The 23,707-nt window shown below is 35.3% G+C and overlaps 1 protein-coding gene across 6 annotated transcripts in view; it reads left to right on the top strand.

Annotated features, from left to right (window-relative positions):
• Window positions 1–23,707, top strand: part of PTPRN2 (protein tyrosine phosphatase receptor type N2) — a 1,470,018-nt gene that overhangs the window by 428,614 nt on the left and 1,017,697 nt on the right. The gene's annotated exons all lie outside the window — the stretch shown is intronic.

A 23,707-nucleotide genomic window follows, 5' to 3' on the forward strand; every position in this document is an offset into this window, starting at 1 on the left:
ACCAAACTAGTTCCAGTTCAGCAGTTGAAAAACTTTATGATCTTAACTCAGTTATCAAAATCCTGCTGTCTTTTGTTCCTTCTGAAAAACTGAGATAATAACATCTCACTGTTTACCTCACAGGGATATTAGGAAAAAGGTAATCTCTGAAAAAGGTCTTTTTTGTGGCAATTGGAATCAAAGATAAAATATGTATTATTATTAATATCAAAATGAAATATTTCTGTACTTAGAAGCTTTATAATGGACTCATTTCTACATCTTACACACAGAAATAACATGAGCTTTTGAAGAGCTAATAGCAGAGTTGTTGTGGGGGTTTTTGGACAGAAGGCATATGGCCACTCTGAACTGGTAGCTAAGATGTGGCTGGGAGGGTACAAGAGTGATAGGCACTTTAAAAGTGTTGAAATATATCCTAGCATCAAAGCATACTAGGATCTTTCTCTTATGAGTGTATGTGTGTGTGTGTGCGGGGGGTATTACATTCAATTCAGTGTGAATTTCTTCTCTTTTGTGCCATCATTTTGTTTCTAATTTTTGGCATCCTCAAGTCTGCCCTAGGATAAACCTTGCTTTTCTAGTAAATTTATTTAATTTCAATATACTTTATTTTATGAATCATATTGGGGAAGAAAAATCCAATTAAAAGGGAAAAAAAAAAAAAAAAACCATGGGAGAGATTTTTCAAAAGCAGAAAAAAGAAGTAAATGTACCATATGTTGATTTATATTCAGTCTTCCTAGGTTTTGTTTTTGTTTTTGTTTTTTTCTGGATGCAGATAGCATTTTCTATCCAAAGTCTATTGGGATTACTTTGGATCATTGAATTGATGAGAACCAAGTCTTTCATAGTTGTCCATGGCACAATCTTGCTGTTATTGTGTACAATTCCTGGTTCTGTTTGCTTCCCGCAGCATCAATTCATGTAAATCTTCCCAGGCCTTTCTAAAATAAGCTTGTTCATCATTTTTTTATGGAACAAAAATATCCCATTACCTTTGTCTATTACAACTTGTTCAGCATTTCCCCCAAATCTATTCATTTTCTAATTTTTTGCTATCACAAGAAAAGCAACTACAAACCTTTTTGGACATGTGGGTCTTTTTTCCTCCTTTATGATTTTCTTGGAATCCAAATCTTGTAATGGGCTACTGGGTCAAAAGGTATGCACAGTTTTATAGCCTTTTGGACATAGTTCCAAATTTCTCTCCAGAATGGTTAAATCCATTCACAGTTCCACCAACAATGGATTTATGTCCCAGTTTTCCCACATCCCCTCCAACATTTATCGTTATCTTTTCTTGTCATCTTAGCCAATCTGAGAGATGTGAGGTGGTACCTCAGAGTTTTAATTTGCATTTCTCTAATCAACAGTGATTTAGAGTAGTTTTTCATATAATCATAGATAGCTTTAATTTCGTCATCTGAATGTTGTCTGTTCATATCCTTTGACCATTTATCAATTGATGAATTACTTGCATTCTTATAAATTTGACACAGTTCTTTATATATTTTAGAAATGAGACCTTTATCAGAAACACAGCTTTGAACTTCCCTTTTAATCTTGTTTTGTTGTTGGTTTTGTTTGTGCAAAACCTTTTTAACGTATTGTAAGCAAAGTTGTCCATTTTGATTTTCATGATGTTCTCTAGTTCTGCTTTAGTCACAAATTCTTTTCTTCTCCAAAGATCTGATAGGTAAATTATCCCTTGTTCTCTTAATTTGCATATGGCATTACTGTTTAAACCTTGCTTTTCAAAATGTAACCCAGTTTATCAGAAAATCTGCTCCAACATAATGGACCAAGTTTGTATTGTGGGATTCTCAATAATTAATAATTAATAACCTGTATAATACAAAATATTATCTCATTTTCCTTCTTCCCAGAATAAGTTTTATATAATATCAATATATATAATGAGTACAAAATACAGGAATGGTAGGAAATCCCACTATTATGTCTCATTTCTATCATTTCTCATGATACATTAAATCCAAGGCATGGACACTGATTGTAGAAATACAGGTAGTCAGCAGGAAAAAGGAATATGGAGAAAGATAATATTGAGGAGGGAAGTAAGAGGAACAGATGGGACAAGAGAGTCCCAAGAACAAAAACAATGACTTTGGCTATTGGGACAGTAGCAGAACATTCCTAAGGCAATAAACATAGCAAGAAGATGTAATGTCCTGACTATGGTGTTATAGAACCTAATAGGCAATACTTATGGCTGAAATGTATATATGTTATTGGAGTCATAAAAAATGAATGGATGGATAGCTTGAAAAGCTTTTGAGGAATTATGATTTTCCAGATAATATGTCAAGTGATAGGCATATAAATACCCAATGAGAAGATTCAAAAGTTTAGTCCTTGATGTCAAGTAACTCCTATTGTAATGAGGAAAATAATACACAACAAAACAGTGGCAGCCTGGGGAAAATATTTTAATTGGAAAGTCACAGAGATGGTTGATTAAACAGTAGGGCACTCAATTGAAATACCCTTTAGAGATACAATAGAAATGTTGATTTGATTAATCTTCCCAGTGCAAGAAATGGAAAATGTGAGATGGAGCAGAGAGAATGTCTAGAAGATTGGAGAAATCATTTTTGGACTGCCAAATGTATGAATATAGTGGATTTTTGCCAGTCAGGAAAATGGGCTCTCAGGACAGGTAGTCCAAGCTCAGAAGCTTAGCTTGTTTAAGAATAGTCTCATGAGGTCTAGTTTAGAGAGTGTCTCATTGACTTATAGCTATAATGGACCACAGAAGTCATCTGGTTTAACTCTTAGAAACTGAGGCCCAGAAGGTTTAAAGGATTGGCTGACTGGTTTATAGTTGATAAGTGACACCTAAGATTGAAATCTAAGTTCTCTAACTAAAAATCCTCTTCCTAAATTTATTATTATTATATAAATGTGTAAAAGCGAATCCTTTTTATTAACCTTATAACTAATCTTTCAAACTGCAGAGGATAACCTCTTTTTTAGTCCTGCTCTCCTTTGCCACCCCTAACTAAGGAGCTATAGGAAATGGGCTTTGGTAGTCTAATGTGAATAAGACAATAGAATGTTTCTGATCTTCTGGGACTTGCCACCTGCTCGGACAGGAATGACAGGTCTCTAGACTTGGTCTCATTTTGTGAGCATATTTTGTGAGAGACCACCCAGTGTTCCAGAATGATATGAAAAGCCATTCATTGTGTAAAACCAGCCCTTCTGACTAGAAGGGAAAAGAGTCTGTGAATGAAAACTCCGACTCTGTTCTTAGCAATTTTTTCTGAAGGAGGATAGGGAACAAGTCACGTGACACTTGTTTATGCCACAATAATAGTATCTATCTTGAACAGAAATGAAATCTGCCTGAGTTTATAATGTAGTAGGACTCTGACACAGCATATAGCAGCACCCTCTTATTAATAAGCAATTTCTTGTTAATAAACAATTGGCACACATTGTGCAATTATTTTCTAATGCCTTGAATTTCTATATTGCTGACACATATGAAGAGATTTTACATCAGCTATCTAATTCTAGCCTCATCATATCCTAGGGAGGCCACAGGATTTTAGTTTTTAGAGCTAGAAGAAACCTTCCAAGGAATATATCAAACCCTACTTTTTAAATGAGGATATTTGAAACCCAGAGAGCTTGTGACTTTGCTCAAGTTAGGTTTGTAAGGGATAGAGTTGGGATTTGAATTTAGATCTCCAAATTTTATATCTGGTTCTCTTTATACTGTTTGTTATCATTATTGCTCATATTTTGAAATCAATTAGAGAAAGGTAAATGATTTAGCCAGAATAAAAACCCTGAATTTTGAGGTTTACATTCCAATGATCAGTATAACCAGACTACACTCTATATTTCATTTTTGTAAAACCAGTAGTTTTGAATGTGGTCTTGAAATCAGGTCTTGAATGTGGAAGTATAAGTTAAAATTGTTTTCTAGGAACAACAACAACAAAAGAATAATATAAATTTGTAGAAAGAATATTGTCTATGGAATCAGGAAACTAGCTCTTGATTTCAGAATACCTCTGTCATTATCTAGCAAAACTAATTTGATTAATGAATACCTTTGCTGGGGCTCAGCTTTGCCCACCTAAAATGGGATTTTTTACTTTTTCACTTATTCAAAGAATATTATGAGGACATAATTTGATCATTGATAGAAAAGTACTTTGACATGTTAAAAAATAATGTGCAAACTTTCAAGTTCTGTGTCAGAAATTAAACTGCCAAGCATAGAGTAGGAGCAGAGATGACTAGAAATTAGTTCACAAGAAAAAGACTGGAACCCTAGTAGACCACAGGCATAAAATCTGTTATGGTTGTCAATATAGATAATCAGAATTTGTCTGTATTAAAAGAAGAATAACATTTATAGTGATAGTTGACCTCAGAGTCAGGAAGATCTGGGTTCAAGGTCTATGTATGCTTTTTCTCTGTGTGATCCTGTTAAATCACTTAACCTTTCAATACCTCAAGTAACACTCTCATATTTAAAGTTATGAAAGAGATGCTGATCTGCATTGGCAAAAGGATTTTCCTCAGTAGAAATTCCCAACATCATTGAAATTCCAGACCTAGGGACATTTTTTGTCAAGTTCAGTGTCTAGATAACCCCCCCCACCAAAAAAAAAAAAACCAACAACAACAAAAAAAGGGGAAGTACAAATTTTGTTATAAAATTGCTTTCTTATGGAAAAGAAAATGAAGGAATAAAAATTTAAAATACCAGAGATTTTAGAAGAGTTTACTCTTTCTGCAAAGGTGCTAGGGTAAACTCTATATAGTTTAATTGCAAAATAAAATGAGAACCTTCGGTTCAAGAGGAGCAAAACTGGATAGCACCAAAGTAGATGTGAGTCATGCCATATAAGAGAGAACTAGCAGGGAGAGAAAGTGTCAAGACTCCTAATATCTGCTTGTGGAATTATAGCAGTGAAGTCCAGTGAGGGAGCAGTGCCTAGAAGAACCCTAGAACGATGCTCAAAGTGACTTCAGAAAAATATGCTACATTTGAAGAACAGACTGTTGCCTCTTACTTGATGCGGCCCAACCAAGGACAGAAAAGAATAAACATGTCCCATTGAATGAGTAACCCAGTTATAGATAAGGAAAGGTTCTTTTGACTCTGAGCTAAACTGTGAATCCTTTTTAGTGTTTTTTAATTTATAAATATGTTGATTTTGTGATTTGAGCCTTGTAAATATGATTGCTGTTAAGGGGAACTAATGATCCCCTTAGGGTCCCAGGATGGGAATTTGTATATAGAAATGAGGGAAAAGTAAAAGTTCCCTTTGTGTGTGTATCCAGGCCCTTTATTCCAGGAGGATACTTCTATCATGAGTTACATGTAAATTGTATTTTTGTTTTTGTGTATTTGTCTTATTTCCTTCCATTACATTAGATTATATATTCCTTGAGGGCAAGGACTGTGTCTCATTTCACTTTGATGTTCCCAGTGATTACTATAATGCATTGCCAAGAGGCATTTAATAAGTGGTTGAGATATTAGAGTTGTTATGCTTATTTCCAGAGGATAGGGGTAGGAACAATGCATTATAGAGAAAAAAGTTTGGGGTAATCACCAGGGGGAAAAAATCTGAGAGCTTTCCCCAAATGGAATGGGCTGCCCCTACAAGTAGTGAGTTCCTTTCAGTAAATGTCACCAAAAAGAAATTCAACAACCAGTCTTGAAATTTTATAGATGGGATTAAATAAGCTAGTATTTTAGAAATCTCTTATGTGTTTGGATATATTATTTCCTTTCTGAAACAAATGAGTTTGGTAAAATCACATTATTCCCAATGGCATAACCTAAGTTTATTACCATTGATAGAATAAAGTTCTTGTGAGGTATGACCTCAAACTAGAAATAGTTCCCAGAGTACTCCCTTAATTCCTGAAGGTTCAATGAATGTATTTGTAGCTATCCTCATTGTAGAGTTAATTTTAATATTTTGCAGTTTCCTCATTTTAAAATTTACTTTCTTTCATTTTTATTCATTTGCAAGTATTTATTAAGGATCAACTCTGCAAGTCACTACAAGGCATTTATTATAACCCCTTTGCCAGCTCTACAGATTTTTTTAATAAGTCATTAAAGATAAATTCCAGGTTTTTCAATATTAAATGGAAAGAAATTTTTTTGTTTTTGTTTTTGTTTTTTTAATCAGCTTTATCAAAGAGTAGCAAGATTTTTCTATTCATTTGCTAGGATTTATTGGAACGCTTATGGTAATGATTATTATTTATTATTCATAAAATTCTTGGATAGCAAACTACCCAGTGAGGTCTCAGTGCCTTAATTTTCTTTATAGAGATGAGTATTTGACAAACAGAGGCACAGTCCTCACCCTGGCTGAATATCCATTTGGATTGAATGTCTGGGGTGTGAGTTGGAACAGAAGCCCTAACACTCCACCATCCTTGCTTGGGCGCCATGTAACTAATAGGATTCAGAGCTTGTTTTCCCATCAGTAAAATCAGCCACTCAGGGAGATAGCCTGGTGACTAATTTGTTATAGTTTTTCACTTTCTCACTTGTCCAGGTCATAACTGAGCTCTAAACTCCCAGTTATCTCTTCTTAGAAGATTATAAATAAGACAAGAGCTTTAGTGAGAATGGAAGTAACTCATGGCCTCTATAAAGGAGACTTTGGGAGGGGAAAAAAGAGGGATGGGAAATGTGAAGATTGAGCCATGATCTATATTATATTGCTATTATGGAATTCTCTAAACAGATATGCATCTCCACTACTCATACACTAACTTAACTACAGCCTAAGAACAATAACAAAATCCAAAAGCCATGTTTCTCAAATAAATAATAAAACAACAACTAGCTCAAATTACCTCATAGTTATTTATTAAATATCTATAGTATGTTCATCACTGGGCTGAAGCATTGATGAGTTAATCAACTTTTACTAAATGCTTACTGTATGCTATTCACTGTTAACAAATATTGGCTAGATAAAGAAAAAAAGTGAAAGTCTCAAGGATCTTATAGTCCACTTGGGAAATTCATAGTCAATCGGATCTGAAATTGGTTCTTTAGATGGATGAATAAACATAAAGTTTGTTCTTTTATACTCGGTATGTGCCTTTAGTCACAATTGCCTGGAAGAATGTAAGGTTCTTAAGGGTAGGGACTTTTATCTTTTTATCTCCAGATCCAGACCATAATGAATATGAGTGGAATTGGATGGATATATTTATTTTTGCAACTCTGGGATTTATTTTGATCCAACTTTGCTATATAGAGAGTGTTTTGACTTTGGGGATATCCTATATTTGGGGACATATTCTGTAAAAGGTGAAGGGTGGACAAGATGAAGTCTATCTTTACATTCTGATTGTGAGTTCAAGGGGGTAATTGTGCACAATGTTTGACACATAGTAGGTGTTTAATAAATGCCTTTTAATTGATGTGAGCTGCTGCTCCTTCCTTTCCTCCCTCCCTTCCTCCCTCCCTTCCTCCTTCCTTCCCTTCCTTCCCTTCCTTTCTTCCTTCCTTCCTTCCTTCCCTCCTTCCTTCCTTCCCTCTCTCCCTTCCTCCCTCCCTCCCTCCCTCTCTCTCTCCCTCTTTCTCTCCTTCCCTTCCTCCTTCTTTCCCTCCCTCCCTCCTCTCCCTCCCTCCCTCCTTCCCTCCTTCCTTCCCTCCCTCTCTCCCTCCCACCCTCCCTGCCACATGGAAGAAGCTTAAAAAATACTTCTCATATCTCTCTTTCTCTTGATATCTGAATGTCTTTCACACACACACACACACACACACACACACACACACACACACACACACACACACACACTCTCACACACACTCACATACCATATACACTGCAAACAATGTATCAGGGAGGTTTTCTAAACAATGCTGGAGGCCACTATTGTAAAGAAGACATTTCTGTCAGGTCACTGATACTTTAATTAGACAGTGTTGCCTCCAACACCTCACCCCAGTGGTTGTACTTTTCAAACAGCAGGTTTCACCAGTGACACCAGAACACTGGCTACAGTTTTGATGCAGCAGGGGGAAAAAGAGAGAGCACAGTTAATAGACTTGCATAGAAGCCATTACCTTAATGAGGATTTTTCATGGTCTGCTCCTTTTAACCCTAGAGCTTGCAATTGGAAGAGAGGTGGAAGCTCTGACATTTGAAAATCTGTAATACACCTTTGGGGTTGAGCTCACGACTCCCCATCTAACCTTGAGGCGTACCATTGGTTCAGAATCTTGAACTAGGCTACTGTTCCATTAAGTTTCACTCACTACCCTGTGTGCCATTGTAGAAATAGGCAGGATCTAATGTCATTTACATTTGAATAAGTTTATGAGTTGTTTTTTTTTCTTCCCATGCCAAGAGAAATTCAGCATATTTGCTTGAAAATTTTTTGGTCAGGGATTTTATGTCTGAGAATGAGGTGGGTGGGGGAGGATGTTTTGTTTGTTACTCGTGATTAATTCCTATCTGTAGATTTTGTATGAGGAGGAGGTGTTTCTTTTTGAGATCGCCATTATGTTATTCTACATCTGGGTCTAAAAGTTCCCTGGACAACCATGTTTGAATAGAAAAGAGGGAGGGAGTCCTGGGGCTAGGAAACCAGGATCACACCTCACTCCCCAATGAACTTCCTGTAGCCAATCCTGGAGTAGGGTTAATGGGATCCAGAGGGAGCCATGTGTATGCCTGCTGGCTAGGCTGGGAGCATGGCTCTGCTTGGTGTGGGGTCTTAGAGTTGGAAATAATGGGACCAGCCCCAGCCCCTGCCCTTCAATGATTGCTTGCCTCTTTAGAAAGCCCCAAGAGAATATGTAAGAAAGATCAGAATAGCTTACGAATGTAATGATCAATTAGTGTGCATGTATGAAAAGGAAAGCTTCACTTTCCCCTTTCTTTTGGAAGCATTAGAAAACATCCATTGAATGAGAAGCTACAGATAGTGTAAGTAAGTATGAAAAGGCATTTAAGACTAGTTTAGCAAGGGGTGTGAAATGAGTTTATGTACAATACCAGGGTCAGACCACACTGATTCTGACTGTCCCTTCTGAAAACCACACAGATGCCTCTTCCTGTGTAAAGACGGTCCTCAAGGGCAGCCTCGTCCACCATGTTCTTTATTTCCCATTTCAGCACATGGAGCAGCCTGTTCAGGGAATTTCATTCACCAGTTGGTCCTTGACTGATAGGTCCTCACCCTGCTTCTTTCTTCCCCTGTTTCTCTTGCTTCAAGCCACCTTTCTGCTCCCCTCTTCTTTTTCTCTCCACCTCCAGCTCAATCTATTCAAAGAATACACATTCAAAACAAAAACCAACTTATAAAATAGCAGTTCAGGCTATTCCATTTACTCCCAGATTCTTAACCTTTATCATGTCATAGACTCACTTGTAAGTGGACTCACATTTCAGAATAATGGTGTTAAATGTATAAAATGAAAAACATAAAATGACAAAGGAAACCAGTGTCAACATATCAGAAATAAGGATAAAACAAAAAAATTCTAAAATGTTAGTGTGAAATCTCTCTCAGAATCTTTCAGTGGTTTTCTTCTTATTGGACAAGTTCCTGATTTTCTTAGTCTGGAATTCAGGTGCCTCCAAACCTGCTGCTTTCCCATATGTCCAGGCTTCATTTACCCCAATCCTTCCATATGTACTGAAAACCACCAGTGTTTCAACAGTGCTTTAAGATTTGCAAAGCACTTTATATATACACCCATCTCTATATTTTTGGTGATAGATTTCTCCCCACCATACACACACACACACACACACACACACACACACACACACACACACACACACTCAGTCACTCACCCTGCCTTTGCTCATTCCACATGCCTGAAATTCTTTGTTCCCCACTCTTTGCTTTTGGAAATTCTAGATGTATCCTCCAAGGTCAGTAGGATACAAACTTGTTTTTAAGAAAGGACAAAAATAATAGTATTTATATAGTGCTTTAAGGTTTGCAAAATGCTCGACATATTATCTTACTAGTTCCTCACAACAACTCTATGAAATAGGGGCTATTATTACTCCCATTTTACCAGTGAGGGACCTGAGTCTGAAAGAGGTTAAATGAAATACTTTGCTTTGGGCCACACAGCTGGTAAGTATATGCAGCAGCAAAATGATGTGGATAAGGGTAAATCATATACCAAAAGATGTTGGAATCACACATTTGTAGCTGGTAGGGATGGATCTTATACAACAGTCCCTTGTTGTATAGATGAGGAATCTGAGGGATACAGAGGATAAGTTTCTTACTTGAAGTCACACAACCAGTACTTAACTTCAAGTTTTCTGTATTCTGGGATAGCTAGGGGGCAAAAGTAGAGAGAGTGCTGGACCTGGAGTCACAAAGACTCATCTTCTTGAGTTCAAATCTGTCCTTGAACACTGGGCAAGTCATAGTTCCTTGTTTGCCTCAGTTTCTTCATTTGTAAAATGAGCTGGAGAAGGAAAAGGCAAATCTTCCATTATCTTTGCCAAGAAAAGTCCAAATGGGGTCACAAAGAATCAGAACAACAAAAACGTATCTACTCTAAATCTTAAAAGTCTGTCTACTGTGGTACTTAACTGTTAGTTAACACAAATACTCTGATGAGCTATAAGCAAGTACTGGTACTGCTATGATGGATAAAGGGGCAGGTGCTTAGGAAGGGCAGCATTTAGACCAGTGGGACAGATTTGGATGATTTACAATCTGGTGAATTTTGATTTGAGCATCAAATAGCCTTTAGTCATGGCCAACTGCCTGACAGAGCAAAGTGATTTCTTTTTGTAGGACTATCTGTAGTGTAGGAAGCTGACAAAAGTAGAATTTATGCCTGAATATACATAATAGTATTCTAATGTTATATGAATCTACAGCGTGGCATATGTTATGATGTTTAGTGCAACTTGACACACTCTCATAGTGATATAAGAGTAAAACGTAAAACTGAGAAGAAGAACACGGTTCATAGAAGTTCAGGGTTAAGTGAAATCTGCCTCTGTCACCTATGTTTTGATGGGGAGTCCTTGCTAATGCCAGCATGACTACAGGATAATACAATATAGTCCAATACAAAATAAACATTTATTAAATGCTAAGCACTATACTAAACACTGGAGAACAAATAAGAAAAAGGTCAGTTATTGTTCTTGAGGAGTTTGCAATCAAATGAGGGAAGAAAACACATATAAGAAAACTGGAAAGAGGGAAGGGAGGAGAGTGTACTTAGCACAGGAGTGTGATGATGGTACTATACATCTGATGGGAAATCAAGAGTTGGACATGTTTTTGACCCTCTTTGAAGGGAAACTTTGGCAATAGATTTTTGGGTTTTTTGTTTTTTGTTTTTTGCCGTGCCAGCCCTTCCGTCTGAGGGCCAGAAAACACTGAGAGTTCATGAGGGGATGTGAATAACAAAGCTGAATCAATCTCTGATAATATTGAATTTCCTGGTGATGAGTTTGTTCTGGGAGATAAGTGTGGGAAGTCGTGATGATAGTAGGGTCCAAACCAAGCAGTGTAGATGATGGAGTCATAGTGTGTATTGCAGTTGGAATGGCTCTGGGACATCTTCATGATTGGATCCTTCATTTTATAGATGAGAAAAGAGAGGCTCAGAGTGGTTAAGCCAAGGGCAGTCAGCTAGTAGATGTCTGAGGTAGGATTCCATTCTGGATCTTTTTTTATTCCAAGACAAGCTCCATGTTAGTCATAAAATGTCATTTCACATAAATCACTTTTCCCCTTTAGGCCTCATCTATAGAAAGAAGAGGTTGGATTAGGGGCCTTCTAAGATTCCTTTAAACTCTAAATCATATATCTAGGTATTAGAAAAGTGGGTCCTTTCTCTCATTTTCTCCATTGTTCTACCTCTCCCCAGTTACCCTGTACCTTTGGGCTACTTCCTAGTTTCTGAGGGCCCTTACTGTGATTTTTCTCTCAGATATAGCTCACCCACCCACCCCAATAAATCCTTTTATTATCAGAGGATTTACTTCCAGAATTCATCATCCTACACTCAGGACATTTTTAGATTACTAGTTAATCAGAAACATGGGCCTGAGGCCTGTTCTATCTCTTATAAAATGTATGACCTTGGATAAGCCATTTATCCTTGCTTAAGTTGTACTCAGGATCTGGAATACATATATCAATGCCCCTTTACCTTTTTTATGCTCCTTTAAAACTCCACTCAAATGATACCCTCTTTTGAAGGCTTTTCCTGATTCCCTCAATTGCTACTGTTTCTTCATTGGAATGACTTTGTATTTATTTTTTTGTGTACTTATTTGTACATGTGCTATTTCTTCTAATAAAATGCAAGCTTCCTGGAGACAGGGACTGTTAAATTTTTATTGTTGTATCCCTAATACCTCCCACACAATGTATCTGGTTCATAGTAGGCAATTAACAAATACTTGTTGATGAGCAATCTTTCGGAACTGTTTCTTCATCTGCAAACTATTGATGATATTGATAATTGTAACAGAAAGGTGATAGTACCTCATAAAGATATTATAAAATAAAATAATGTGCCATTTTATAAGAATGAAAAAACTTTGCCCAGAAAACCTCAAATTGGATCATGAACAGTTAGACATGACTGAAACAACTGAACAACAAAAAGATAATACATATAAACAGTATCTTTGTCACAATGAAGTTATGCTGTTGTTATATTTGCTAAACTTAAATATATATTCATGTTAGAATATTTAATGGCAGATGATGACAGGAGTATTTGTACTTTAAAAAAGGAGGAGGTTAGGAGACTTAATTCTTTGATCCAAATAAATGAATCTTAAAAGGTAGGAATTTTGATTACCTTAGAATGGTAGTAGCTAAATATATAGTATTTTATGATTTGCAAATGAGTTGACATATATTATTTTATTTAATCCAGATAACAACTTTTAAAATCTTTTTATTTTTAAAAAATTAATTTAATTTAAATTAAATTATTTTTCAAATTAAAGCTTTTTAGTTTCAAAATATATACATAGATACTTTTCAACATTCACCCTTACAAAATCTTGTGTTCTAAATTTTTCCTCTCCTTCCCCCCCACACCTCACCTAGACAATAGGTTATCCAATATATTTCCACAAATATCATACTGCACAAGAAAAATCAGATCAAAAAGGAAAAAAAGTGAGAGACAACAAAATGCAAGCAAACAATAACAAAGAGTGAAAATTCCATGTTGTGATCCACATTCAGTTAACACAGTTCTCTCTCTGGGTGCAGATGGCTTTCTTCATCATAAGACCATTGGAACTGGCCTGAATCATATTATTGTTGAAGAGAGCCATGTCCATCATAATTGATCATCATATAATCTTGTTGCTGTGTATAAAGATCTCCTAGTTCTGCTCATTTCACTTAGCATTAGTTTATATAAGTCTCTGATCAATAGTGATTTAGAGCACCTTTTCATATGACTTGAAATGGTTTCAATTTCTTTATCAGAAAACTGACTGTTCATATTCTTTAACCATTTATCATATGAAGAATGGCTTGAATTCTTATAAATTTGAGTCATTTCTCTACACATTTTAGGAATGAGGCCTTTAACAGAAGATTTGAATATAAATTTCCCCCCCATTTTATTTCTCCTATTCTAATCTTTTCTGCATTGGTTTTGTTTGTACAAAAATTTGTTAATATAACCAAAATTATTCATTTTCTATTTAATAATGTACTTCAATTCTTCTTAATTATATTAATAACCTAACAAAAATCATATGATTATCGCAATAGAGCAGAAAAAACATTTGAAAAACATTTTTGATATAGCTAATTATGCTAATAGTTTTCTTAATATTGAATCAGCCCTGCATTCTTGGTATAAATCCTACTTGGTCATGGTGTATTATCCTGGGGATAACTTGCTGTAATCTCTTTATGTTTTATTTAAGATTTTTGCATCAATATTCATTAGAGAAATTAGCCTATAAATTTCTTCCTCTGTTTTGACTCTACCTGGTTTAGATATGACCATATCTGTGTCATAAAAGCAATTTGGTAGGACTCCTTCTTTCTCTATTTTCCCAAATCGTTTGCACAATATTGGAATTAATTGTTCTTTAAATGTTTGGTAGAATTCACATGTAAATCCATCTGGCCCTGAAGATTTTTTTCTTAGGGAGTTGATTAATAGCTTGTTCAATTTCTTTTTCTAAAATGGGATTATTTAAATAATTTATTTCCTCTTCTATATTTTTGTAATTATTCTTCCATTTCACTTAGATTATCAGATTTATTGTCATATAGTTGGGTGAAATAATTTCTAATTATTACTCTTCATTAGTGGAAATTTTTCTCCTTTCATTTTTGAGACTAACAATTTGATTTTCTTAAATTAACTAAAGGTTTAATTATTTGTTGAGTTTTTTAGTAAAAATTTTGTTTATTAATTTGTTTTCTTTCAATTGTATTAATCTTTTTTAGTTTCAGAATTTCAAATCTGATATTTAATTTTTTAAAAATTTGTTCTTTTTTGTTGCATGCCCAATTCATTGATCTTTTCTTTCTCTATTTTATGCAAGTAAGCATCTAGGGATATAAAATTCCTCCTAAGAACAGCTTTGTTATGTTAAGAACAGCTTTGTTATTGTGATATTCTTGGATGAAATTATTGTGTCTATGATTTGATGTTTTACTCACTCATTCTTTAGGATCAGATTATTTAGTTTCTAACTACTTTTTAGTCTATCTTCCCCTGGGTTTTTTATTGCATGTAATTTTTATTGGATCATGATCTGGGGAAAAAAAAAAAACCCAACATATATATATATATATATATATATATATATATATATTTACCATTTCTGCCTTTCTGCATTTGATTTTGAGGTTTTTATGCCCTGATATATGGTTAGTTTTTGTATAGGTTCCATGTACTGATGAAAAAAAAGTATATTCCTTTCTGTCTCCATTCAGTTTTCTCTGAAGGTCTATCATATCTAACTTTTCTAGAATTCTATTTACCTCCTTAATTTTTTTCTTATTTATTTTGTGGCTTGATTTATCTAGTTCTGAGAGAGCATGGTTGAGATCCCCCACTAGTGTAATTTTGTTATCTAATCTTCTTGCAGGTTCTCTAACTTCTCTAAGAAATTAGATGCTATACCACTTGGTGCATATATGTTTAGTATTGATATTGCTTCATTATCTATGGTACCCTTTAGCAAAATATTGTTTCCTTCCTCATCTCTTTTAATTAGGTCTATTTTTGCTTTTCTTGATCTGAGATCAGGATCATTACCCCTGCAATTTTTACTTCAGCTGAAGTACAATAGATTCTGCTCCACCCTTTTATCTTTTACTCTGAATGTATCACTCTGCTTTAAATGTATTTCTTCTAAACAACATATTGTAGGATTCTAGATTTTAATCCAGTCTGTTATCTGCTTCTGTTTTATGGGAGAGTTCATCCCATTCACATTCAAAGTTAAAATTACTTACTCTGTATTTCCCACATTTTGTTTTCCCCAAGTTATACTTTTCTCTTTTCCTTCTCCCCACTATTTTACTTATGACTACTATTGCCCTCAAACAACTCTCCCTTTTTACAGCCCTTCCCCCTTTCTTATACCTTTTCTCTTCTACTTCTGTTCTCCCTTTTATTAGCTTCCTTCTTTCCTTTCCATTCCCCTTTCCCCTCCTGCTTCCCTTTAGAATGAGACAAGTTTTTCTGTGAAGCTAACTATGTCTGATATTTTCTTTGAGCCAGATCTGATGAGAGTAATTTTTTTGCCTCTCCATGAGATGTAATTTATCACATTTTAAGTCTGTTTTCCTCTTCTTCCAGTATAATTCCCTTTCCTCCTCTAGTTTCTTTTAAAAATCATGACAATAAAATCAAACTATACCTGCAACCTATAAGTATACCCATAATAATAGAGATGCAGATCCCAAGAGTTAAACATATCATCTTCCCATATAGGGATATAAGCTTTTTAACTTTTAAAAGAAAGTTGTTTTTTCTTTCCTTTTTACCTTTTTATGCTTCTCTTGAGTTCAGTATTTGAAGACAAATTTTCTGTTCAGCTCTGGCCTTTTCATCAGAAATGATTCCTTCATGTTTCATTGAATGTCTGTCTTTTTCCTTGAAAGATAATGCTTAATTTTGCTGGGTTGTTGACTCTTGGCTTCAATCCAAATTCCTTTGCCTTTTAGAATATCAAATTCTAGGCCTTTAAAGAGGTCTTGGATAATCCTGATTGTGGCTCTTCAATATTTGAATTGTTTCTTTCTGGCTGTTTGCAATATTTTCTCCTTGATTTGCTAATTCTGAAATTTAGCTACAATGTTCCTTGGAGTTTTCATTTCAGGGTCTCTTTCAGGAGGTGATTGGTGAATTCTCTCAATGGCTATTTTGCCCTCTGGTTCTAGGATATCAGGGCATTTTTCCTTGATGATTTCCTGAAAAAAAAAAAATGATATTAAGGCTCTTTTTTTTTTTCCATTGTGATTTTCAAGAAGTCTAGTAATTCTTAGATTGTCTTTCCTAGATCTATTTTCTAGGTCAGTTGTTTTTCCAATGAGGTATTATACATTTTCTTCTCTCTCCCTCCCTCTCTCTGTCTCTGTCTCTGTCTCTGTCTCTCTCTCTGGTTTTGTTTGATTCTTGAAATCTCATTGAGTCATTCACTTCCATTTGTTCAGTTCTAATTTTTAGTAATTATTTTCTTCAATAAGCTTTTAAAATTTCCTTTTGTATTTGGTCAATTGAAGTTTTAAATGTTTATTTGGATTTTTTTTTCCATTTCACAAATCCTGTTTTTCAAGGAGTTGTTTTCTTTTTTCCATTTCATCAAATCTATTTTGTGAAACATGCTTTTTCCATTTTATCAACTTTATTTTATAAGGAGTTATATGATTTCTCCATTTCACTAAATCTACTTTTTAAAGAGTTTTCTTCAGATAATTTGTTTTTCCTTTTCTAAACTCTCCTTTAAAGTTTTCATTTTCCTTCCCCATTTTTTCCTAACTCTCTTTTAAGATCCTTTTTGAATTTTTCAAAGAGAGCCTTGTGATATGGGGACCAACTCATATCACTCATTGGGGCTTCATCTGGAGATGATTTGCCTTTAGGATGCTTAGGGTTTGAGGTCTGTTCTTCTCTTTCTCCATAAAAGCTATCCATGTATGGTAAGAGTTCTTTTTACTTTTTTCCTCATTTTTTTTGAAGGTTAAGGTCTGCTCTTAGGGCAAAGGGGAGATTGTCCCAAGCTTCCATTACAGATGATAGTGACTATAGGTTGCACTGCATCAGTCCTGACTGACTCCCATTGCTGAGTGGACATGGCCAGGTCCCACTTTATTCTGGAGTTCAGAGGCTCACTATTTGCTTTTTGTATTTGCATCAGATGTCTCACAGATAATCTGCTAATCCACAGGACAGAGTAGCCAATACTGCTCTATTTGGGATAAGAGTCTACTGGTAGATTCCTAAGCTCGTTAAGGCTACATCTCCTTGGCTCCCTGTGCTGTACCTGCACTTGGCTGCCTCCCCAAAGGCTTAATCTGTTGTTGATTTGAGGGATATTCAGGAGGAGCTCAGATAAAGAATTGTGTACTCTCAACCATCTTGACTCTGCCCCCAGATAATAACCTTGTAAAGTGGATATCTCATATCTCCCACAATAGATGAGGAATGTGAAATTCATAGACATTAAGTGACTTGCCTAGTGTCACACAACTCATTAGTGTCATTCTAGCTCAAGTTCATCTGATTTTAAGTGTAGAATTGTTTTGACTAGATAGATTGATTATATTTAGAAACTTGTTTGTACTTTGTGTGTGTGTGTGTGTGTGTGTGTGTGTGTGTGTGTGTGTGTATGTGTGCACATGTAAGAGAGAGAGAGAATACACACAAGAAATGAACTTCTTGTTAGGAATCAGGAATTTTAGCATCTAATCCTAATAACTTTAGTTATCTGACTTTGGCCACTCCTGCACATATCTCTGGAACTTCTTTGTTATTTGTAGCATTATGGGATTTTACTAGATAGTCTTGCAGATCCTTTCCTGCTCTAACATACTGTGATGCCATGATTTTAGAAAGATATTTTTCTTTCTTCCTAGGTCTTAAAGAAATATTTGGGCAGAGAACATGACAAAATCTGTATTGTATATCTGTGACTTAATTGTATGTTTTTTTTCTCTGTGAAGATACACTTATAAGTTCATGTTGTATTTACCATCCTTGTCTACTATGAGCAGCATTATTTCATAGGCAGAGACATTGTTCTCTTGCGTATTAAATTTTTTAAAATACATTTCACTTCTCCTGACAAGCCATTAAAATTCAGCATTTAAATGTCATTCTTTGGCATGTAATTTGCTGTCATGAAAACAACTATGGATTTATTTCCTGGCAAGAATCTCCTGAAGTATTGAGCTATATGTCAGAAGTGTGTGTGGGGGGAGAATAAGAAAAAAAAAGGTGTCATAATTTCTTAAAGGGGAATGAAAAGAAAAACCCCCAAACAATATGGAATAGAACAAGGAAAATCAATATTGACTTCAGCAATTGTTAAGCATACATGACAGCTATTGGGAGATTTGGTTGTTTGGTAGGGAAGTGTAACATGTTTATTCTGAATAGGTTCAATGATGATGTTTCTGCAGATCACTCAGATTAGTTTTACTCTGTGTGTATGTGACATTTTGATTCAACCCTCCCCCTGCTCTTTCTGCTTACACCTGGCCTCCCTATGTATTTTTTCTCTAATGTTATAAATATTATTATAAGTAAATATTATCTTTAGGACTCTTCTTTCCTATAGCCAGGATCCAGTTAATGTTTCTTGCTCTCTGAGGTGGTTCTATTAAATTGCCAGGAAGAAAGCAAAATTGTTTAGTCCTAATACTTCAGGTTCTGCTCACTTTTTTCTTTGTAGAGATGTAGAGTTCATCAGACTCAGTTTATGAACTAGTTAGACTCACTGAAGTGCTCGTCCTTTTCCCCTTTCTTTTTTTGTTATTTGTTATAAGAGACAATCCTTGGCAGAGTGTTGAGGAGGGGAGAATTTCAGTCAGAAATTAAAGTGATATAATAACAAAATTTATCTATGATTTTTCATAAAAATGGTATGGCATAATTTTGGTGGATGTTGTCAAACCCCAAATTTTTTTCAAGAATGGGGAGAGAAGGTGGTCAGCATATAGAGAAACTACTTGTCAGCAGTAACTATATAGGTTCTAGTAAAAACTATGGCTTTTTCTATATTAATATGTAGCTGTGAGAATTGAACTATAAAGACAGTTGAATGCCAGCGATTTAAAGCTTTTGAATTATGATGCTGAAGAAAACTTTTGAGAGTTCCTCGGACAGCAAGGAGATCAAATCAATCAATACTTAGAAAAATTAATTCAGGCTATTCACTAGAAAGTCGAATACTGAAGCTGAGAAGCTTAAATACTTTACCACATAATAAGAAAAAAGTGCTCATTGAAAAATGCTCTGATGGTGGGAGAGATTGAAGGCCAAATTAAAAGGAATGGCAGAGGATGAATATGGATAGATAGTTTCATAGAAGCAATAAACATGACCCTGGACAGACTTGGGGAAATAGTAGAGGACAGAAGAGCTTGTTGTGCTAAGGTCCTTGGGATAACAAAGAGTTGTACACCATTGAAGGACTTCACAATAACAACAATAGGAAAATGTGCTATTGATCAAAACAAAATTTTTCCTTAACTACTTATGGGGATGGACACGAGCATTTCTATTATTGTTTGTTGCATATAATGAGCATGTTCTATATTGGGGGAGAAAGCCAACTAAGGTATAGATACAGTCTGTTTGGGATTTGGGAAGTGAAGGACAAGAGTTATAAATACCTGTCTTTCATAATAGAAATGAATAGGATCATAATTAATACATTCTTTTACAGATCACGCAGGGATAGTCTATGTAAGAAAATATTGTAAATACAGAGAAATTATAAGAAGGGAAGAGGGAGTAGAGCCATCATCGATAGAAAGATTTGTTGAATAATGAACCCTGTTGAAGTCAAAGTAAAATTCTCTGAAGATCTGGAGAGAGACCCTCATGATCAATGCACCAAAAGAATACAATCTTGTAATTCTGAATGACTTTAATGCCAAAAAAGGGACTGACTTTCAGATACAGCAGGAACTTCTTAGCTTTCCAAGTCGGAGCAACAATAGCAATGGTCACTTGCTTCTGGAGACTTAGGCATTTCATGATTTTCTCATCACAAACCTGTCTTCCACTTCCCTAATCATAACTCATACAAGATAAGCCTTGTCACAAGGTGGTCTAAAGAAACAGTATGAGGGCACTCTCAAAGTCTCTATGAAGTTTAATGTCAATTGGGACACATTGGAGGAGCTAGCATAGGACCACCCAGCATGTACCCACATCAGAGAAGGTGCTATGTACTATGAGCAAAGCAGAATTGCAGTATCACAAAAGAAGTGTGATCTTACACATCTAGAAGCATCTCCATCCCAAATGTTCTAATGGACTTCTTGTGCCCAACTTGTGGCTGAGCTTTCCAAGCTGATATTGGACTGATCAGCTAGAGCAAAACCTTGACCTCATGATCATGATGTCATAGGTCCTCTTTGAAAACAAAGGATAAGTAGCAACCTACATCACTCATGACAGTGTACTAAAGAAGAATCTTCCATTCTGCAGAGCTTTATAATTTAAAAATAAATTGATAATATTTGGTTTTGACTCAATAGACACTTCCCATTTAACAACTTTCCTTAAGTGCATACTGGGAACACAGTTAAGCACAATTGTAGAGTGCTTAGGACTGATGGTGCTTGACATTTTTTTGCTTTTGTAGTTTCCTTCTTTTTACTAGTAGAGAAAGATGTTATCCTTTTTATCAGCAGTAGCTTTGCATCACTTCCTATAATATTTCCTTCACATTTTCATATTGGTTTTTCCTTATAGTGTGGTCCAAGTCCGTTATAGATTGTGATTTCTTCAATTATTCCCCAATAATTCCACGTATGCTTTTTTCATATATTGAACTCTTCAGACACTTTCACATGTATTATATCATTTGATGTAATCACAAAATCTGCCTTAAGTAAGTTGGAAAACCATTGTTGTTCCTGTTTTAGAGACTGAGACACTGGGGCCTAGAGAGATTTAAAGTTACTCCTTCTTCTCTCCATTTACCCAATCACCATTTAAAGTAGACTTCATCTCTTCCTTTGACTATTTAGATAACTTCCTAATTGGCCCCCCTGCCTCCAGGCTCTTTCTTCTCTAATCCACCTTCTACATAACTGCTAAATTGATGTTGGTAAAAGCACAGTTCTGACTATACCTAGAAACTCCAGTGAATTCCTCTTGCTTCTAGGATGAAATATAACTCATCTGTTTTGATTTCAAAGATTTTTAACAATCTGGTTCCTGCCTTCCTTTCCCGGCTTATTTTACAGTACTCTCATTTACATACTTTTTAGCCAAATTTGCTTGTTTGCCATTCTTTATACATGTATTACCATATCATTAAGAAGAGAAATAATCTTGACAGGTAACTGATACAGTTAAGAGAAAGTATTTAAGATATAGAAAGGACTAAGAGAACTTCTTTCCTGAGAGACTGAATAAAATGTTATCTTTAAAAGGAGCCAAGAGACATTGTCGAGGAATTATTTAAGTTTTATCCAGTGAAGAAAATAATGTTTTAAGTAAGATAGCCTGAAGAAAATTCTAGTGAGATTTTGACTACCATTTTGAGGGAGTGGAATGGTGGGACTGAATGGTTCCAGTGTCCCTGCAAAAGTTATCATTTGCCATTAATAGTCAGAAATGACTTTGTGATGTTTCTCACATATGATGCATCACTGAAACATTTAAATAAGTCTTTGTATTGTTCATAAGGCTGACAATGACCCTTGGCTAGGGTAGGGTGGTCTTTCACCAAAGGCCCATGCTTATGGTTCAGATGCTTCTATCCTTGGTAGGAATTTCATGCTATTGGCCCTGAAGTTGATATTTGAGGGGAAAAACTGCTCAGAGAAGATGATGATTTCCACCAGAGACATTTCATTTTTAGTTTTTTGTTTTTAGTGCCTATTCTAGTGCTTGGTATATGACAGGTGTTTAATAAGTGCTTATTGAATATACTAGTGAATAAATGTTACATAATGACAGTTAGAATCAATGTTTTCTGACTCTTAATTCATATTCTTTTCACTATCATTTATCATACTCTTTCCCTTAATGGAACAATTAGGGGAGTACAGCCATGGACGTAAGAGGGATGATTTACATTCTTAGAACAAAATCTTACTTGGAAATGAGGAAGCAGGATCGGTAAATTGATTAATTCTATAAGTCTACAATTTAAGGCAAAGTAATGCAAATGGCTAAGAGATATTGCTCTTGATATAATTTTATGTTGTCTCTTTGTATCATTTCTTTATAAAATGAAAATTTGAAAAATAAACTTTCCTTTTTTAATTGTTCTGTCTTATAATTTCAGAGATGTGTTCTCAATGGAGAAAGGATGATTCAAAGCCACATAAAATTTTGTTTGCTGGTAAAATTTCCCAGTTAGCTGATAGGCAGAAAAAATATCTTCACTTAGACATTAACAAACTTATTATTTATCTTTATATTTTTTTAAAAAATATATCCCTCAGTGCCTTGTACAGGACCTTTACACAATAGATATTTTATCATAAATTTTTGTTGTTTAGATGAGTTAGCAAGTGAATGAAAAATAATAATAGATAATATTGACATACTAATTACTGTGTACCTAGCACTGTGTTAAGGCTTTATACTTATTATTTACACCCCTATGGACTCCTCTAACCTGGTAGCTCCCCTTAGAGCTACTCTTAATGCCCGTCCGTCAACGGCACGGCTAGGCCACACTTAACCGTCTTCGGGCACCAACCTGGATCCCATAGAGACAGACCACCATTAGATAGGGGTGAAGTGAAAGAGAACTTTATTCTGAGATAGCACATATTTATACCCCACTGATGATATGGGGGAAGGGGGAAGTCCTCTAGGAACCTGGCATAATGGGATTGGCCCCAGAAGAAGGAGGGAGATGTGCTAGGCTTTGAGAGCACTAAGGAGGGAGGCGTGGTACCTGGAATCAGACACCGCCTCCTGGGGCTGTGCCCCCCCTCCACGTAGGACTCGCCTGCACCTCAGAACCTCTCATCCCTCAGGTCCTCCCACATGCCTTGAACTGCATTCCTTGCTTCTAGAGGCTTTTTAACCCTTACAGATCCTCACAACAACCCTAGGAAGTATGTGTTACTATTATTCTTTTTTTGTCATGTGACTATAGGTAGCTTTTATCTCTTCTTCTGAAAACTATTTGTTCAAAGCTTTTGACCATTTATCAATTGGGCAATGACTCATATGCTTATATATTCTACTCAGTGCTTTATGTGCTTGGAAAATTACATTTCTACCCTAGAAACTTGTTAACCTCTGCCCCCCAGTTTTCTGCTTTCCTTCTAATCTTGCCTCCATTGATTTTGTTTGTGTAAAATCTTTCTAATTTAATAAAATTAATAAAAATTTTATGTTCTATAATGTTCTCTCTTTCTTGGTCATAATTTCTTCATTTATCTTAGCTCTGACAGGTAAAATAGTCCATATTCCCTTAATTTGCTTATACTATAAATCTTTATGTTTAAATTATATACTCATTCCACCTTATCT

This window comes from Sminthopsis crassicaudata, chromosome 5 (genome assembly GCF_048593235.1).
Source record: "Sminthopsis crassicaudata isolate SCR6 chromosome 5, ASM4859323v1, whole genome shotgun sequence".
Lineage (NCBI taxonomy): Eukaryota > Metazoa > Chordata > Mammalia > Dasyuromorphia > Dasyuridae > Sminthopsis > Sminthopsis crassicaudata.